General features: G+C 44.7%; 1 long non-coding RNA gene across 1 annotated transcript; it reads left to right on the forward strand.

Annotated features, from left to right (window-relative positions):
- Positions 1-7,742: 7,742 nt before the first annotated feature.
- LOC119470464 lies at positions 7,743-20,366 on the forward strand. Its single transcript, XR_005199376.1, has 4 exons — positions 7,743-7,920; positions 8,053-8,274; positions 8,799-8,941; positions 19,329-20,366. It is a non-coding gene; the product is annotated as an uncharacterized LOC119470464 (long non-coding RNA).
- The last annotated feature ends 198 nt before the right edge of the window (positions 20,367-20,564 follow it).

Here is a 20,564-nt window from a genome sequence, read left to right on the forward strand (position 1 = left end):
TGTGATAATTGATTGAACTATGTCTTTATGATGTGTACATTTTTCTGTATACATGCTATACTAAAATAAAACAATTTTTAAGTTGGTTCAGTGCCTAATATCACCCTCCTGTGCTCTCCAAGGTGAGGGTGGGGAATGACTTTGAATGCTGGGGAAGGAGACTGTTGGGGTTCCTGAAGAGAGCCACTGAATCTTGTGGCAGCTTTGATGCGGAAGTAGCAGAATCATGAGCCAATTTCAATGACTCCCGGTGTGGCAGACTTGTAGGCTGTCTGATGTATCATGCCATCGAACTGCAGAGTGCCAAGATAATGATGATTCCAAGAAGCCTCTAGAATCCTTTCCAAAGGTTATGCCTTGGGCCTAAGCAGGGAGAATTAATCTTGGCCTTGTTTCCGTCCAAGAAAGGCTGTGTTTCAGATGCAGGTTGGTTAGGCATGGGCCTGAAGAACCTCTTAGCAGGGCGTGAGGTTGCTCTGTAGGAAAGCTGGCCTAAAATTTGTGATCAGGGCTTTAGGGGATAGGAGGCCATAGGACCTGGGAAAGATGCCAGGCCTTCCTCAGAAGCAGGCTGGAAAACTGTCCCTGAGAAGTGACCCTAATGAGTGGGTCAATACAGGGAACTTGGAGGAGACAGGGTGGAGTGGGGTGAGGGGAGGGTGCTGACAACCCACAGCTGGTCCCACGGAAGAGCTGAGGAAGTCTCAATCTAAAGAAAGAATTGGTGTTCAGTGAGTTGTGGGAACAGGCAGAGAGGGAATGGCTCCCTTGCCAACTGAGTCAGCAACTTACTGAACCTTTGCCATCATTGGACTTTTTGTTCTTTGCATTTTAGGGAAAAACACCACTCTTGACAACCTGGATCTATCTCTGCTTAGTGCTTTGCACATCACCTTGACATTCACCTTCTTGTGAGTTGTGCTTGCTGGAGGCCTTGCCCACCTTGATGGAAGAAATGGCCCTTTATGACATTGCACCCAGCCTCAGCACAGGGTCTGGCACCTCACAGTGTCAGTGATTGTTTCTAGAACAATCAGAGGCATGCAGGCCATCAGAGGGAGAGCTCACAGACTCCACAACCACTCCGAGGGGCGGGACTTGTCTTCCAGAAAATTGAGGGAAGTTTACTCGAGGCACATGGCTCATCAGTGGTAGAACTGTGGGTTAAGCCTTGGTCTGTCACTACAGCGCTTTTCCTGAATTTCTATGTTCTGCTGAACCTCAGTTACACTAGCCTAATTACTCCCTGCTCAGAAATCCTATGGGTTGCTGACTTTTTATTCAGGGCAATTTAATCCTCTCACCTATGGATCCCAAATATTTCAAAGACCAGGTTCCCCACAAAGTGTACAAATCTGTCTGAGACCTGGCCTCTGCCTGCACCTCTGGTCCCATCTCCAGCCACGTGGCATCCTGAACTGCATGTGTTCATCGTGCTGAAACGCTGGTCACTGCTTGCATGGAACATGTTTCTTTGATGGGTTCCTCTGGCTAGAATTATATACTTTCCATTATTATTGGCCTAGATAATTAAAAAATATATTATGATGTTCTTGACTGCAAGCAGAAGAAAATTTATCCTCAAATGCCATAAAGGGTATTTATCATCTCACGTAATGAGAAATCCTGAGCAGGGGAAGGCTGACAGTACAGGGCCATAGAGCACCAGCTCCTGTCCTCTGTGGTTCTCTCTGCTCTGCCCCTTTCTAAATTGGTTTTCTCCTCAGGCTGGATCACTGCAGTGGTTTCAGGTCTCACATCCAGACACATCAACATCCTGCACAGGAGAAAGATGGACTATTTCTTCCCAGAAGCTTTCAACATATCACGTGTGTGGCTCACTGGCTGGGATCTGATTACAGAGCCACACTCAACCAAGGGCAGTGGTATTACTGAGATTAGTTGAAACCAGTCGGGATGCACCCCAGGGGCTGGGAGTTGGCTTGTGCTGGGGAAAGGTGGGCACCTGAAAGAGTGGGCCGTCGGCAAGGAAGATCTCAGGGTTGGAGTGGATTGTAAATGTTCTCCAGCCCAGTCTTCCTAAAAAGTCTCCTCCAGCTGGCATTTCAGCCTCCTCACCACCCTAATTCTCATTTCTCCAGCCCTTTTCCACATTGCCCTTCCACACAGTGTCCCTCTTACCTGGCCACACCCGCTTGCTGTCTTTCCTACGCACCTCGCCAATTCACTTGCTCTGGTGCACTGCTTGCCCAGAAACACTGTCTTCTCTCTGACCAGACCCCAAGTATTTTCTCTAGGAAGCCATGCCCCAGTTAACCCATCCCATGCAAATCCCTCCTCTCATTCCACAGTCCTCTATCCTGTGGAAGTCTCTCCATGTGATGTATCTGCTGACGCTTGCAAACTTTCCAAGTTCCCAAGTCACTTCTCCTGCATTACTCAGGTAAGTTTTTCTCCCAAACAAGGGTATGAGTTCCTACCCTATCAGAAGAGCGATATCTTCTGATGTCTTCTTCCCCCATTATACTCTCTCTCTCTCTCTCCTGATGTCCACAACCACCCTGGGAGGGTAGGCAGTCAATCAACGCCACTCATTAACTAATGAGCCAGGATGTCCTCAGCCTCCCCTCCTGCTCTTGTCCTTGCTCCTCTGAATGTTCTGAAAGGCACAGCTCCAGCACTGGGGGCCTGAAAATCTTAGGAACAATTGCTCCTTGGGGCTAGGGTGTTACATCTCTAGAAATAATTTAAGTTCTGTCATGAACAAACCAGGCACTGTCACTCGGCCAGGATACAGCAGAAGGAAACCAGAACCCACGAAGCACCTACTCTGTGCCAAGGGCTGGTTCCCTGCTTTAGTGGCTTGTCCCTTCCAAGGGTACATTTGCCAGGGCTGCCTCCTCTGCCCGTCCTTTTGCATCTCTGCCTGGAGGGGTTCTGCATACCCTTCACTACTAAAATAGCACCCTTGGTGAAGCTTCACCTGAATCCCCCAGGAAAAATTTATTTCCCCCTCCTCTGTGGTTATACTTCCTGCAAACCCTTTGTGCAGCCCTAGCCCAGCATGAGAGTTTCTTATTTACCTGCCTGTCTCTACTGGTGTGTGACTTCCTTAAGCCCAAGCACCATTTTTACCCCTGAATCTGTGGGTTCCCTGAGGATGGTTCATGTCTGTCACGTAACAGGAGCTCAATAATTTCACCCCTGTAACATTATATTAAATTAATTGTTGCTTAGCACAGCAGAAAGCAAGAGTCTGAAAAAGTGAAGATGTAACTTAACAAATACAATGGTTCCTAAATATGTATTTCTCCCCTTTATTATGGCTTAGGGATCAAAGATTGAGAGAAAGAGAAGGAGATAGAATAAGTGGGGATTGATAAGGCCTTTCTCCCTCTTGAAATGACCTGCTTATTTAGAGCCGAGATTTTATATCCCATGGCCTAGCCCAGTACCTAGAGAACAGGAAGTGATCCATAAATACTTCTTGAATGAATAAATGGTATATGGGCCAGGTTGTACTTCGGGATGGAATTCTGAGGCTTGACTGGGATAGGGCATGAGGAACCTGGAATCTAAGATGGGCTAGGGAAGCCCCCAGTGAAGGAATAATCACCTTTACCTATTTAACCATTTTGCCCAGGGCCTGCCTGCCACTCAGGCCTGTGGTTGATCGACCAGCCCCACCCCCCCTTTGCTCCCCACCTCCATCCCATCCTGGGCTCAGTGCCTGCGCAGTCCCATTTTAGGCCTTGGGCTGAGGCCTCAGGTCAAGTGGATGAGACCTGTCCTCATGCATGCCAGGCCCCTGGCAAAAGACAAGCAAAGACCCAAAGACCATGTATTATAAACCAAGAGGATAAACTATGTGATAAAACATACTCTAGCTTCCTACTTTGACAAACATGCCTCAGCAGAATACACATTATGTACAAAATTACAGTTCCTATATCACTGAAATTCAGCCAAATATCAAAGATGACTGAATTAAATTATTCTTACACATGTTTTGGTGTTCGGTTGATGGTCCAATGATGTTGGGTTGGGTAATGAAATAAATACATACATAATTCATAAACTATGACATCTTCGCCCACACATTTTAGTTTTCATGTTTTTATTTTAGCAAAATCATAAATTATGTTGCTGTGTAATCAAGATATTCATGTAATATGTGTTCTATTGATGGTCATGATCTGGAGTTTTGTATTTAAAACATCCAAAGTTTTAACATATTTTTATCATAAAGTGTAGATTATACTAAAGTTAAACTATTTGAATGCACATTTTTCATGTTTTCAAAAAAATGAATTTTCTTTGTATTAAAACGTGTCTATTAAAATTAAGAGGGAAATACCTTTATGATTAATGGATGTGAACATTTTTAATCAAAATTATTTAAATGAAACTAAATAAAATTCTGGTGTGTGAGATCCTTGTCATTGCCAGTGTGAGAAGCAGCATCACTTTTCACGCACTTATGTCTGTGAACATGTCGATGTCTAGTGGCTCTCAGCTGGGGTGGTTTTACTTCCCAGGAGCATCGTCTGGGGACATCTTTGACACAACTTGCTACTGGTATCTAGTGGGTGGGGACCAGTGATGCTGCTAGACATTCTAGGTCAGCCCACAACAATGAAGTAACCAGCCTAAAATGCCAGTAGTGCTAAGGTTGAGAAATCCCAGCTACAAACACATGCACACGCACTCACACACATACTGTCACACACACTCACATTCACACGCGAGCGCACACACACACACACACACACACAATTAAGGGTTTTATAAACTGTTTAATATTACAAAACGTTCCTTAACTGCCATATAAACTGTTGTGAATTCTACACTAGTTTATGGATAACTCCAGAATCACAAATGGGAACATGAAGAAAAGCAAGAAAATGGACATGCGACATATATTGAATTTTGCAAGAGTTGATTGCATTCTTGGCTATGTGAGAGGAAGAATTTGGCATGTTAATGTATTTGTCTTTTCTTTCACCCAAGTGTTTCTGCTGATCAGTCACTTCCCCTTCCCCAGCTGATACATATTCTGAAATAATGTCCATCTCCAACACCGGAAACACCACAGCCCACAACTCTCATCAGACGAAGTCACCTTTTGTTTCAAGGACATAAGAGATATGGAGAAGCGTTGTCCTCAGGCCGGAATGGTGTCATTTCCGAGAGAGGGTGTTTAAGGTTCTGCGTTGTGCTGTACCAGAGTTGAGCAGCAGATCCTGAGAGACAGAGGCGCCCAGGTTTCCCTCCATACCTAGAGTTGGTGATATGGGGATGGGGCTGTAAAGCATGAGGCCCAGGGTCTTCTCTGGTTGGAGCAAGAGGCAGTGTGCTGAGAAGCCCTGTGTCCCACTGTCAACCTGGGGTTCTGAGCAAGCGCCCAGGAGAGCTGGGAGGCTGTTCATATCGGATCGTTAGCAGTTTCCCAGCTCCTTTGCAGAACAGCATGCTGTTTGGCTGCCAAAATATTAGGATTGAAAGCAGCTGGCAAAAGTGTTCAGTGAGGAAGTGAGCCTGCTTGGAGAAGCAAAAGGAAAAATTCCTCTTTGTCTGTGACCTGAAGGGGAAACCTCGCTCTCAGACCCTCTCTGGGACGCTCTCAGTCAGTCAGGTGGGGGATCCCTTGGACCCCAGGCCACTGGGGCTCCTTTGAAGCAGATAGGCTGTGAGCCCAGTGCTGATTGCAGATTTTTTTCTGGGGCAATAGAGCTGAGGAGGACTCTGTTACTGCCCTGCAGAAATTCACAGCCTAATAGTACATTTATTCTCAGCATATGTTTAATGAGCTTGCAAAATAAAGAGAAATTAGATGGAGAAAACCACAACAAGCTCACCTCCGTTGATATTTCTAAAGAGATAGGCCAAAGAGGTGGTTCAGTGGCAGCAACCACTCAGGTGAGCGTTGAGAGGCTGAAGACAGTGAGTTCACTAACACTTCATCCTTGCCAATGTTTATGAGCCCCTTCACACGAGTCTCAGTTGATCCTCACAGCAACCTTAGCACAGGTGGGTTTCACATTTCCATTTTACAGAAAGGGAGATTATCTCTGAAGATGGAGTAGCTTGCCTAAGGAGGCACAGCCCATAGTTGGCAGAACCAAGAGTGCCATCGGGTCTTTGAGCTCTAGGAACAATGCACTTTTCAGCGACATCAGCGTTTCGGGGCCTGTGGATGGGCAGCTTTGGTTATCGTGAGGAGTCTGTGAATTCAAAGGCACAGTAAGCCCCATCTGTAGCCTCCATCATGAGGGAAGTAACCACTATCATGTGAGGCGGGCGTAGAATGTTTTGACACTGACACGGAATTCAGTAGAAGAGTCTGGGAAGCACCATATTGCCCCATGTGGCATCAAAGATCTTCTGGCAGAGATAGGGCATGCTTTAGCACTGGGGACACTGGCCACAAAATTTCCTTGGCATGAGATAACTGGGACTGCGGCGCCAACATTTGGTTGATATTTCGTGGAGCACAATAGACTTATGATTCAAAGAGAGAACCCTACACCCAGTACACAGTAGGTACTCAAAGATTTTATGAACTAAGTGCTGGCTGAATCTGAGAAGGGGAGAAGCCAAGTGCCATCGGGAAAGCCAGCCTCCCGATGGTGATTGGAGTTGAGGAATCAGCCATCGAATCCCCTTACCCATTAGGGAAAAAGGAATGGAAACAAACAGCAAAAGCATTTAGCACATTGTTAAACACTGGAAAGCTGTTGCTTTTGAAATAATAACAACCGTGCAATCTCATTAGAAGTTCTAATGGGAACAGAAAAGAAATGCTTATGGCCAATTTTCTTTCTGTGCCTGTAATTAGTGGCATATTTTTAAAGCACTGAGTAGGGTGTTGAGTCTTTTTTAATCACTGCTAGTTCATTCATTCATTCATTCATTCATTCCCCAAATGCTCCTGTTTTAGGCCAGGCACTGATCCAGGTTTTGGGGATGTAACGGTGAACAAAGCAGACAAAAGACCCTGCCTCATGGAGTTTACACCCTAGACAGCAAAGGAAAGGTATGCTACATAGCATATCAGATAATGGCAAGTGTCACAGAGACAGAGAGGCAAGGAAACGGGACATGGGGCAAAAAGAAATTTTTTTTTGAGACGGAGTCTTGCTCTGTTACCCAGGCTGGAGTGCAGTGGCGTGGTCTTGGTTCACTGCAACCTCTGTCTCCTGGGTTCAAACAATTCTCCTGTCTCAGCCTCCCAAGTAGCTGGGATTACAGGAGCCCACTACCACACCCAGCTAATTTGTGTATTTTTAGTAGAGATGGGGTTTCACCATGTTGGCCAGGCTGGTGTCAAACTCCTAATCTCGTGATCCGCCTGCCTCAGCCTCCCAAAGTGCTGGGGTTACAGGCATGGGCCACTGTGCTCTGCCACAAAAAGCAATTTTAAACAGGATGATCAGGGAAGGTCTCATTGAGAAGGTGACGTTTGTGCAAAAATCTGGGGATAAGAGAGAGCAGCCAAACACATATCCGAGGTAGAACGTAACTGGTCTGCTCTTATTTAGCCAGGAAGTCACTATGGAAAGAGCAGAGTGGGAAGGCAGAGAGAAGTAGGTTGAGGTTGGAGAAAGAAACAGAGACCCAGGTCCTTATGGGCCTTTGGAAAGACATAGGCTTTTATTCTGAGTAACATGGGAAGGAGTGGCATTATCTGATTTGTATTTTAGCAGGTTGCCCTGGTTACTGTGTTGAGAATAAATGTAGAGTCAAGGGTGGAATTAAAGGGACTAGTCTGGAGGAAAAAATCCAGGAGAGAGATGGTGGCGGCCTGAACCAGGATGGTAGCAGTGGAGGTGGTGAGAAGTGGCTGGATTTTGGATGTATTATGAAGGTGGAAGAGACAACATTTGCCAATAGGTTAGATGCAGAGTGAAAGGGAAAGATTCCTCAAGGGTGATACTAAGGTTTTGAACCCGAACAGCGGTAAGAATACCACTGCCGCTAACTGATATGAGGAAGGCAGTGGTAAGAACATGTGTCTGGGAAAGACAATAGGAAGTTTGATTTTGATTAAGTTTGATATGGTATCTATCTCTCTATCCATTTATAATTTAGCTATATATCTGAAGTTCAAGGGAGAGATTCATATTTACAGAGGAAAAAAGAGCAGAGAATGGAACCCTGGGGATTAGAGAAGGTTATAATCAGCAAAAGGAGACAGCAACTGAATGGCAGGAAACCACGATTGCGTAGACTACTGAGAGTCAAGTGAAGGAACCGTTTCAAGAAGCGTCAGTTATTTCAGCTGCATCAAAGGCTGCTGAGAGGTTGAGCAAGGTGAGGACTGATAATTGACCATTTGGCTTAGTAACATGGAGGTCAGCGATGAGCTTGATGAGAACAATTTCAATGGACCAGGGTAGGGTGACAGCTGACTACTGAGGCTTAAAGAAAACAGGAGGAAATGTAATCAGTGAATATAGACAATTCTTTTGAGTTTTGTTGCAAAAGTGGGTGTAGAAAGGAGGAAGTGTAGCTGGAAGGGGCTGTCAGTCAAGAGAGAATTTTTTAAATGTGGGCAATATTACAGCATGTTAATAAGCCGATGGGATGATCCAAGAGTGAGGGAAATTGATGTGAGATAGAGAGAGAAGACTTGTGGAGAAATGTTGAGTAGGTGAAAGGAGATTGGACTTGCAGCCCGAGTGCGGAGGCTGGCTTTAGAGAGCAGCACAGGTGAGTCATCTGTAATAAGAGCAGGGAAGCCAAATCCGTGGGCACAGACGCAGGTAGGAGGTAGAAGCAATAGTGGGAGAGTATGGAAGATGTCTTCTTATTGTTTCGTTTTCTCAATGGAATAGGAAGCAAGAACATGGGCTGAAAGCAAGGGGAGGGGAAAGGCATTGGAGCTATGAGAATAGACATCTCTCCCAAGGCTATTGTGAGCATGAAATGATATGACCCAAGTTCAAAGCCTGGAACATAGGAGGAAGTACTTAAAAATGTGAGTGCCTTTCCCTCTAATTGAAAGGGATTCTTCTACGACCTTTGTCATTGTTGTTCATAGGAATGTTTTATTGATCTATTTGTTTATTTTTAGAGAAAGGATCTCACTCTGTCACCCAGGCTGAAGTGCAGTGGTGTGGTCACAGCTCACCGCCTCCTCAAACTCCTAGACTCAAATGACCCTCCTACCTCAGCCTCCTGGGCAGCTAGGACTACAGGCATGCACCACCATGCCCAGCTAATTTTAATTTTTTTTTGTTTTGTAGTAGTGGGAACTCAGCTGTGTTGCACAGGCTGATCTTGAACTCCTGGCCTCAAAGCAATCCTTCTGCGTTGGCCTCCCAAACTGCTTAGATTACAGGCATGGGCCACCACATCTAGCCTCAGCCTTATTTTAAAAATTATGTATGTTGTTTTTATTATTATCATTATAATATTTATTTCCCAGCATATTTATTATGGAAAAATGCAGAAAAGCTTAAATAAAAAAATCACTTATGTCATTTCCTCAAAGGAAACAGCTATTAAGTTTGATGTACATCCTTTCAGCCCCTTTTTCTATAAATATACATTATATACTTCCAAACAGATTTCCTTTTTAACTTTTCATTGTATTTGACTATTTTCCCATGTCCAAAAATATGATTTTTAATGTCAACATAGTATTTCATTATGTAGACAGTACATTTATTTTAGACTTTTCTATTTTGATTACAAAAGTCAATACCAGTTTTTCACATTTATAACTAACCCTGCAATGGACATCTCCTTACAGAAATCTTTACACTCTGATGAGTTTTTTTTTTTTTTTTAAATAAACTCGTAGAAATTGAATTACTGAGCCAAAGGGTAGAAACACTTTTATTTATTTATTTATTTATTTTAAGACGGGTTTTCACCGTGTTGGTCAGGCTGTTCTTGAACTCCTGACCTCAGGTGATCCACCCACCTTGGCCTCCAGAGTGCTTGGATTACAGGTGTGAGCCACCACGCCTGGCCAGAAACACTTTTAAGGGCCTTGATAAGTGTTGCCAAACTCCCTCTCGGAAAGGTTATTCCAATGTATACTTCTCCCAGCAGCGTGAGAGCACCCCATGATCATTTAAAAAAACTTCACCAGGTCAGTGTCAATTTTTTTTTTTTTTTGCATTTCCATGATGACTTGTGAATGTAAACTTTTTCCCATATGTTTACTCTATTTGCATTTCTCTGGAATGCTGCTCTGCCAGGGAGCTTGGCTTGAAGAAAAGCCTCTCTCTCAGTGGAAATGTTTTTGAAGCTGCTGGAGTTGTCTGGGCTGAGCCCTTCTATGACGCTCCCCTGCACAAGGACCTCAGCACCAGAAAGCGTGCATGAAGGACTGCGGCAAAATCCTTTGGCTGGATGACTCCTTTCCTTGTTCTTCAGGAACCTCCTCCAGCCCCTTCTTGCCCCTAGATGGCACCTCCATATCAGGGTGACTTCGGCTACTTCTGTTTGGAATGGCAAACCCTGGAGACCACAAGTCCTTTTCAGTATTCCACAAAGAGAGGATTTCATCCCATCTGTGACCTGGGAGCAGGGACGAATCTACAACGGGGCTGTGTGCTGTTGTCTTCTTTATCTTGCTGCATAGGACCTGAGCCTCCACTGGTTTCAAAATTAAATATTCCTTCTCACTCAATGGAAGGAAACTGAAACCACTGCATCGTTAGCACTGGATTTGTAAAAATGCTTTTTTTCCAAAGTATCTTTAACACTCATTTTATTTGGTTGAAACCAATCCTGTCCTTTTTAAACCAGAGCATCAGAGACCTTCTGAGCAGAGGCTTTAGCCAAAAAAGGAAGATATTCTGGCAAATTTCTAGGGATAGAAAAATCCCCTTTTCAGGCAGCTTATTTTGTTAGAGATGCTTTCATTCGTGTTCTGCCTCTTTTCACACACGCACATGCAAACACATCCACACATGCACCCCACCATCACTATCACCACATTCATTCCCCCACACTCACATCACATACCACACCACACTGCACAAGCACACACACCACACAACAGACACATGCTCATCCATAGGACCCAGAGGCACTGTGCATGCACACACCATACACACACAACACGCTCGACCTACACAACACGTAAGCTCATTTGTACATCACACACCATACCACATATACACACATACCTCTCACACTCAGATCACACCACACTGCACACACACACACACACCATACTCACACACAAAACACGCTTGACCTACACAGCAACGCATACCACATCACACAGAGCACAACACACACACACACACACACACACACACACACACACAGACACCATCACACACCTGACCTACATAGCACGCTCACATGACATCACACACACACCGTATTGCACATGGACACACTCGCCACATCATTACCTCCACATCCATAACCCCCATCACATACACACATCCCTTCTCCCCTATCCTCTCCCCCATCCCAGCCCTCCACCCTTAAGCTTTAAAAAACAGATGTGGTTCTGTGACTTCCCTGAAAATGAAAGGGATGTACACTAACCCTGGCTCCTTTTCCTGTGTCAACAGGCACCGAAGCAGCCCAGACGTCTTTCTTCCTGCTCGTGAAGGGTGGGGGGAAGGGGCAGAATATGCACAAGCCAGGGGTCTGGGATGGATCAGAGCATGAATTAAAAATTAGTGAGTCGTTCGTGAGGTAATCACTTTAGGCCAGAGCAAGGCTTGGACTGAGACCTTTCCCCTGCTTGCTCATTAAGATGGCTCATGGAACTGACAAACTGCAATAAATAGAGTCCAGGGCAGATGGTCAGAGCTAGACAATAAGAACCTCGAAGCATCCACCCTTCTAATTTTCCTCCACATTCCTCATTTAAAGATAAAGAGATTTTAAAAATAAAGCCTCAAAGGGCTGAAGGAGCTACAGCCATCCAGCTCTGCTAATTAGAAAGAGCAAGTCTAATCAAGGTTGATCATCAACTTTACAAATTACCTGTAGTCTAATTTTTATGCCGCAGTAGTTTCTCCATTCCCACCCCTCCTTCAGAGTTACTCTCCTCTCCCGCCTAGCCAGAGTTGTCTCAGAAATCACGGCAATTTTTAATACCTGCCTCGAGAAACATCATTCAGAAAGCAACTCTGCTGCAAACGCCCCCAGTGAGGCCGTCCACAGCCAAGTCCAGGTGCCTCTCTGAGCACCTGTGCGTTGGTGAGATTCCTGCCACTCTGTCCTTCCATCAGCTCAGATGCTTGGAAAGTGTTCCCTGTAGCCTAGAGGTGTCAAGTCTCAGTTATTTCAACCATTGAAACATTGCCAAGCGGCAGTAGAGAGAGCAGATCACAGTGGTAAAGATCTTGGGCCACAGATTCGGTCTGTGTTTTGATCCTGGCTAGAACCCTGGGCCATCGACCCTGAGCCTAAGGCCTCTCATGTATGAAACAGATGATAACAGGATTCACTTCACAGAGAAGGTGGAGAGGGGTCAATGAGGTGATGCACAGTGGCCGGCACATAGTAAGGCTGCAATAAATGGCAGCTACTATTATTATGAAGGCCTCCAATATACATGATGGATGAGCTCATTGTTCTAGAACTTTTTGTGGCTCTGATGGTGCCCTGCAACAGGAAACACAGAGGGAGATTTTAGCAGCCTGTTTTCAAAAAGATGAACTGCTGTTTCCTGTAGCAAAACTGAGGGCTAGTCGAGAGTCTTACTCCACTTGTTCTCAGTATCAGTGATGGGGTCATCCTAGTGAGTGACCATGTTGTCATCATGTCCTTGCCCTTCCACAGTCACCCTAATGAAACGCCCTTGTCTATTTCAGCTTGTTCTCCCAGCTGGAAAGAGGTCTCTCTCCTTTGTATGAAATTGGCAAGTTATTATTAGAGTAATAATACCTGTTATTACCAGCCAATCTCTTTTTCAATAGTACATTATTGTTATACACTTGACTTGAAAAGCCTGTGCTGTTGTCATTTGTAAAGGGCAGATTAAGCAGAACAATAAAATTTGAAGTAATAATAATAACATCTTGCATTTCCACGGTACATTTATTTTTCAAGTACATAGTATGTCAGCAGGCTGCTCTCTGACCTCCGCTGGCCAAGAAATCCTGGCGTTGTGCCTTTTATTCGGTTTGGAACCCTAAGTTTTCAGGTCACATGTCCCTTTGGAAATCTCTGTGCACTGCATCCTCAGCCTCCAGTGACAGCTGTGCCAGGCAGAGCTAGACCTGGTGGGAGGAGTTGTAGGGGGAACTGTTTTTCTGCAAACACACACCCCTGACCCCAAAGAAGCAGCCTCTTTATTGTGGTCATTTATTATTTACAAAGCACTGCAGGTGTACATGCACTTTATAAGACACAAAGACAAGGTCCCTGCTCCGTGGACTGAGAGATTTTATCCTGCATTTCATCTGTCTGAGCTGAGTGGTAGAAATGCAAGGCAAGTAGGGTAGAAGATCCAAGAGCGATGTCTGGGATGTCAGAGTGGAAGGAAGGATTTCTGACGAGGAATTTTAAATGGGAAAAGTCGGAGCAGATGCGTGCAACTCTCAGCATCACTCCAGGATCTAGAGGAATCTTAGTGATATCCTGTGTTCCAGCCCAGGGAAGACAAATTCTGCCCCGGTGCCTTTGAACAGTTGGGACTGGAATAAGGCCAAAGACTAGGAAGAGACAACAAATGCTCTCCCAAGAGCCTCTTACGCAGCACGTACCTCCTCTTCCCCAACTTTCCTGAAAGTTTTCTTGTTTTCTTTTGGGTGAGGGAGTGAAGGAGGTAGGGAGGAGCATTAGTCAGTCTTTTAAAAAATATATGATTGTTATTAATTTATTGTATAGCTTTAAGCAGATTTGTTTTGCTTCTCAAGAAGGAAATTTCAGGTTTGACCCCTAATATTCAGCCACCCTCTACCACTGGGCAATTACTCTTCTATCTGTGTCTGTTTTAGCCAGGCCAGCCCTAATGGGGTTCCCCAATCCCTGCACATTACCATCATCTGCCTGCCTCATTCTTCCATCCACTGAGAGGCACGGAACAGGCCCTGGCATGAAGAGATGAACAATATCCTTGCCCCCCAGAAGCAACAGAGGAATGGAAATGAGGATGTGAAGGGCCTCACAGGGAGGCTGGGGTCACCGCTGCCCTCTCCTGCAGGAGGAGACAGTTTGGTGATAGGAACACAGGTTCCTTCAGGGCTTTCAATCATTCACTTGAAATGTTCCTGGGTTCCCACCCTCTAGAACAAGGGCTGAAATTCTAGGAAGGCTCAGAAATCCAGCCTTGCCCCAGGATCGGCAAAAACTGATCACGTCCTTGGCATGGGATTCTTCCTGCTCAGAGCTTAGGGCTTAGTCTAATACCAGGCAAGTTCTGCAGCCAGAAACAGATATAAATTTGGCTGAGCAGCACGGGTGAAAATAAAATAGATTTGTAATGTACCAAATATGCACCAGATGGCTCTACTTCCTACCAGCCCGGTAAGGCTGGTTAACAAAGCCTTACTGCCCTACTTCATCACCATCATCATCATCATCATCATCATCTCTTATTAAAGCCCTCTGGTACATGGTGTTCTGCAGAGCACTCCAAGTCTGGATATCAAGCTGAAAATATCTCCTGCCTCCCTCCCCTTTGTTTCCCAGTTGTGTCTGCTCTGGGTCATCGTTTCCTCCACAATCCTCTCTCCCCTGGCCTCGCTTCATTTCCCACCACCGCTCTCACCCTGTTTTACCTGCCACTTTCCAAGCCTGTGTCTCTCAAAGTCTGGCCCTCACACCTCCTGCATCAGAATCTTCTGGGGAGTGTGTTAATGGTGCAAATTTCTTAGAACTCTTCCACCCCTGTGCTAATTCAGAGTGCCCAATAGTAGTCTGTGGACATTTGCATTTTAACAAGTTCCCTGCCACGGACTTTGAGAAATGCCACCCTAGATGCTTTCTTTCCAACAAGAGTCAAAGAATTAGTCTTCCAGCTTCCCAGTGTAGAGAGGTACAGAGCAGAAGTCAGCCCTAGAAGGGACACCAACGGTGATGTACCAGAACTGACCTGTGCCTGATTGCAAAGTAAAAATTTCAGGAAATTAGAAAGCTGGTTGATGGCTTGAAAGCTAGCCACAGGAGGAATATTTATACCACAGAAATTATCAAACCCTAATAACCAAGGCTTTTGCTTTTTTTTTTTTCGCTGCAAACATTTTAGTGATTATTGTTGAGCACACATTTTGGAAATTTTTTACTTCAAATGGCAACAAGTTAAATAAATGTTTATAATATACAAGAAAATATGACCAAAAGTAAAACTTGCTTTAAGCATGACTTGCATTTAAAACAGTGTTTTCCCCTCTTAATATGTCTTTATTTTTGAGCTGCACAAACACACTTAAGACTTTGATCTTCGTAGCACGGCATTTAGGTAATAAAAATATAGTCCCACCTTAAAGAAATAAAAAGGTTGTGCATGATTATACGCCGAATAAAAGAGAGAACGCTAGAATATTCAGATAGTGCAGGCCTCATTAAAGAGGAACACAAAAAGCTTGAGATGTTCATTAATTCTCTGTGTTTGGAGGAAGCAGGATTTTTGACCAAGTAGCTTAAAAACCAGCAAAATGCTTTTTCAAGAAAGAAACAGTTCACCAGTACACCACGGGACACCCAGTATCCAGCCCAGCACTGTGATTTGCAGATGAGAGCGCTGAGGCCTGGAGAGGTGAAGGGACCCGTTCAGGGTCTTGCGACAGTGAAGATAAAGTCACAGCTAGAGTGACCCCTGTTCCGGTATGCATGACAGCTGCATTCCTCTTTCACAAATGCTTTGCACCTGTTGGGAGGTTGGTTTGGAGGGCTTCTTTCACATAGTTGGCTTAAATGTCGGACACTCTGTGAGTCAGTTGGGGTTGTTCAATTGCAAACCACAGATTCTGACTCCCTTAAGCAGAAAAATAAAATTCAGTGTAAGAGTCTCACTGAGTTCACAGAGCAGAAGGGAAAGCTAGAAACCAGACTTAAAGAAACATTGAGCTAGGGCAGCTCAGGATTCCCTGGGGCAGGAATTAGGGGATGGTCTCCTTAGGGAGATGCTACTGGGTTGAACCAACTCCAAACTCTTCTTTCCAGCCTTGCTTCACTCAGCTCAGAAGAAGACGTCTTTGAAGAGAATCTGAACGCTCTTGGGCTCTATGCTCACCTCTTAGCCAGGGCAGACAGGTCACACTGATTGACACCTCCAAGACGGCACAGAATGGGTGAGAGGGGATTTCCCAAAAGGCAATCATGCTCCATTGCAGTGAGAAGGAAAAAATCAAAGCAGATAGCCAAAAAACTACAATGCCGTCTACGTGCTTCAACACAACAGTGAGCTCCAGGGAGCTTGAGTCAGGATCTCCGCCCTCTTACCCCTAATCCCCAATGTTGCGCTTTATGGCCTGGACACACCCTGCCTTCGGTTGCTGCTGGGATTGGGAACCTGACTTGGGCTTCCTAATGCGTCACTGTAAGGGTTCCCAGCCGTCTTCTGTTCACCTTCTGTGGCCTCTCTTATTGTACTGACTACTATCTAAAAGCTAATGATCCCCAACTCTGTTCCAGACCCATAGTTTGAGTTTCCTAGTGGACAGAGCCATTTCTCAGACCCAACTTTCCCTTCTCTCAGACCCAACTTTCCCTTCTCTCCTGCTGCCTCTTCCTTAATTCAGGTTTACATCATTATCAATTGGTCTTTCAGACCAGCCTCTGGACTTTGTCTCCATCTTCATTTTCTTTCCGATCCAATCCATCCTCTGCACATAGGTCACATTACTCTCATCCTTCAATGGCATCTAATGACCATAAAAGCCTTTTGTGACCTGATGTTGACTTGTCACTCTCAGCCCATCTGCGCCTCTCTGCTGACACTCGGCCTTTGCCTTTACCACATGGAGCCTCTCCACAGACCCACCAAGCCTTTCCCACTCTCGTGCCTTTTCACATGCTTTTCCTCTGTGTGCAGGGCCCTTCCTCAGAAACTTTCCCTAGAAAGTTCTTAGGCATCCTTTATGACCCAGAGAATAAGATAGAAAATGTGGGCTGAATGCTAACGCATTAGGTGGGTGGGCCAGGTGGAGACTGCCTTGGTGAAGTCTTCTCTGACTTGCTCAGTTAGGTTTTATTTCTCTGTCCGCTGTATTTTCACAGTTCTGTTCATGAAGTTCATAAAGTCCGTATTCCACACTAATATATGCATTTGCATGCCATTTTTCACCTCTTCATGGACACTTATTAATTTTTTGCCCACTCAGAACCTTTTCTTCCCTTTTTTAAAAGCCAAAGGCATGTAAAAATATATTTTAACTTTAAAAATAACTTAGTTACAGTAATACTTGGCCTGTGTCTTACCAACATGTAGCTGACAGTCAAAATTTTGCAATATAGATATAATATATAGGGATACATAAGAACTACAAGAAAATCCCCAAAACCCAAGAAGTTCAAATATGACAACAGAAAAGTTTTAACACTGGAGAATTCGCTATGGTGAGCCCAAGCAATATACAGAAAAGAATCTAGAAAAAAGGCTTTGTTGTTAAATAAATTTTGACTTTCTCTTGCTCAGAAAATGTCGGAGTGCTGTAAAGTTCTATAAAGTTCCTTAATGTGAATCGCCCAGCCCTTCATGGCTAGTGCCAATCCTGGCCAAGCCAGATTGCTTGTGTGTCTGCAAACAGTACACGAGCCGAACATCACCAAGGCCTGCCGAAAATGGGCTCTGGCTGACTCACTTCCTCTTTGTGCCAAGACAGGTTTTGCTTTGTTGTTTTTTCTAAATTGTTTCTGCAAACAGGGCATAACAGGTAAAAAAAAAAATACTTTGTAAGAATATTATTTTAGAAAACCCATCACAAAACTGTAAATACAGCTCCGGAAGCCCTTCTCTTCAACTGCGGTCAGTTTGTTTTTTGTACCTTTTACCCCAAAGGAAAAAAGTTGGTATCCTGTTACTTATTTTTGTCCATGACATTCAGCACCTCATCCAAAAGTGAGGGCCCAAGATCCAGCTGCAGGGAGAGGAGGGAACCTGTAAGGTCAGAGAGGGATTCCTCTGACTTAGTCTTTCCCTTGATGAGCTCGCAGGGGGCAGGATGGTCCAATATGTCCCCAGCTGGCCAGTTGGGATACTGTTCAGACAGGCTGGAGGAGTGGCTGTCCCTGCCTTGGCTGGACTAAGAGGCAGAACTGATGGAGCCCCAGGAGGTGTCTCCCCCGGACCTTTTCACATCTTCCCTATGTTTGGGGAATTCTGTTTTAAAATCCCCACATCCTAACTTAGAAGGCAGGTACTCACTCTCCTCACCTCTCTTGCAGCTAGGGCACAGCTGCATCAGAAGGACTCTGAGCCAGAAGCTAGCACAGCAAAGCAGCGCAAACTGGGAGGAGTATGTTCTGGCCAAGGCGGCTTATGTCTGCCTCAGTCTCAGAAGATCCTGATGAGAGCATCCAAGGTCCCACCTTAGCAGGGGCACGAGTTCAAGCTGTGTGTCTGTGCTGAAAGGGGAGCCAGCATTGTCTCTTCTAGACTATTCTGCAAAGCGTTTTGAGGTATTATTCCTAGATTCATAGCTTCCCAAAGATTTGGTGACCTAACTAATATTCTTTAGTAAATTCGCTTTCTGCGTAAAGTAGCCAGACATGATTTCTGATATTTGCAACTAGGAATCTTTAAGTCTGAAAGACCTTCAAGAGTAGGGCTCACAGCTTGTTTATTTCTTCATTCCCCGCACAGTGCATGGCACTGAGAAGTTTCTCTCTACATGTTTGTTGAATGAATGAATGAGGCTGCTTATCGGCAGTGTTTGACTTCACTTTAAGAGCGGCAGGCTGGAGTTTAAGAGCTGACCATAATGCCTATGTTACTTGCGTCAGAAATCTGAGCCCTACATCTTATTTCAAGGAGCTCAGGAGTGTTCAAAGAGAAATATTAAGCAATCCATAAGATTATTTTAATGTTTATGTATAATTTCTTTTCTGCTTGACTTTTCCATAAAGCTCTTATACTTGGAATTTCATTTCATTTTTTAAACTCCACTCTGTTTCTACCTTCTTTTCGTTTCTTCCCCACACAGATTGATGGAAGGATTAAATGAATTTCAGTGCCCTAAATGTAAAACCGTTTCTCAGAGTGCGGACTGCCTATGTGCCATCTCCTCATCAGGCCCTGGAAATGATTTCCTTTCTTCGCTAGTAGCAGAGCAAAATGGTGGAGGCCTTTGATTCCATAAAGTATTTCATAGAGTCTCATCTTACTTCCTCGAGGACAAGATAGAAAATGAGGCCCCAATATAATGCATTAGGTGGATGGGAGAGATGGAAATTCCTATCTGTCCACCCAAATCTCATCTCCCCTTCTTCTGTAGGAACAGCGGTGGAGCGGGCTCCTGGTGGCTAAGCTGCCCTGCCTTTCCCACCTTCCCTATGGTGGGGCGCGCCTTTGTGTCTACGTTCTCCCCACAGGCTTGTGAGCAGAAGTCATCCATGTCTCCATGAGGCCAGCACATATATCTTCTCCACTTGCTCCTCCACACTCTTCTCCTGCTTCCTACTTGTGAGAATGGTGACCAGCAGAGCCACGCAGAAAGCCACATGCTGAAGACAGAAGAGCTGCCATCAGCCTGGGTCCCTGGCTAATGGTGGGAGGATGGACTCCTGCCAAACTGGGGCCTCTCCATACTGTCATGCGAGAGAAATGCAAAACTGTATACCAGTTAAGCCCCTGAGCTGTTACTAAACTTACTAAACGTACTTTCCTTTAATGCACGGGGTTAACTGGTGTAACATACCCAAAGAATAGTGACCAATGCTTGAACATCAGCCTGGAAGGGGAACACGAGCAGCGTGCCGCAGGGTTCTGTTTTGATGCTGACACACATCATTTAAGCGACAGCTCAGACAAGGCTGTGGAAGATGTGCTTCTCAGATTTAAAAATGACACTATGCTGAGAGGGATAGCTGGTCAAATTTTAAAAGATTTCGACAAGTTAAAAATAACAAGTGATATTTCCTAAGCATTTAATGTCAGCCAGGCTCTGGGTTAAATGCTTTCCAAACATGATCTTGTTTAATACTTATGATGATCCTATGATGTAGAAATATTACCTCCCTTTCCGAGATGGGAAAACAGAAACGTCAAGAGATTAAGTAAGGAACTGGTAAATGATAGCACTGGGATTTCAACCTGGAGTCTGTGGTTCTGACCACTTTGCTTAGGGTGGTCCTGGGTGTAGGTTGGTTTGGGCAGCCCTGGTTGTTTATGTTGTCTCAAAATAATTGTTAATAATAATAATAACACCTGCTTTCAGTCTTAAAATGGTCACAATTTATATGATAAATTATATGATCACTTTAGTGATTCTGCCCAGTCTAAACCCTATAAGATAAAATTCAAGAGAAATCACTATAGAGTCCCATACATCAAATGTTCAAATATGGAAAATCCAATAGAGGGGGTTTGTTTTCTCTAAGATTACATTGAGCTAATAGCATGATGAGGCTGTAAAAATGGCACTGGAAATTTACATATCATCATTGACAGGTGTGGTGAACCCAGAACCAGGTACAGGATGGTTCTGTTGTGCTTGGTGCTAGACAGGCTA

Source organism: Cebus imitator, unplaced genomic scaffold (assembly GCF_001604975.1).
Source record: "Cebus imitator isolate Cc_AM_T3 unplaced genomic scaffold, Cebus_imitator-1.0 Scaffold32, whole genome shotgun sequence".
Taxonomy (NCBI): domain Eukaryota; kingdom Metazoa; phylum Chordata; class Mammalia; order Primates; family Cebidae; genus Cebus; species Cebus imitator.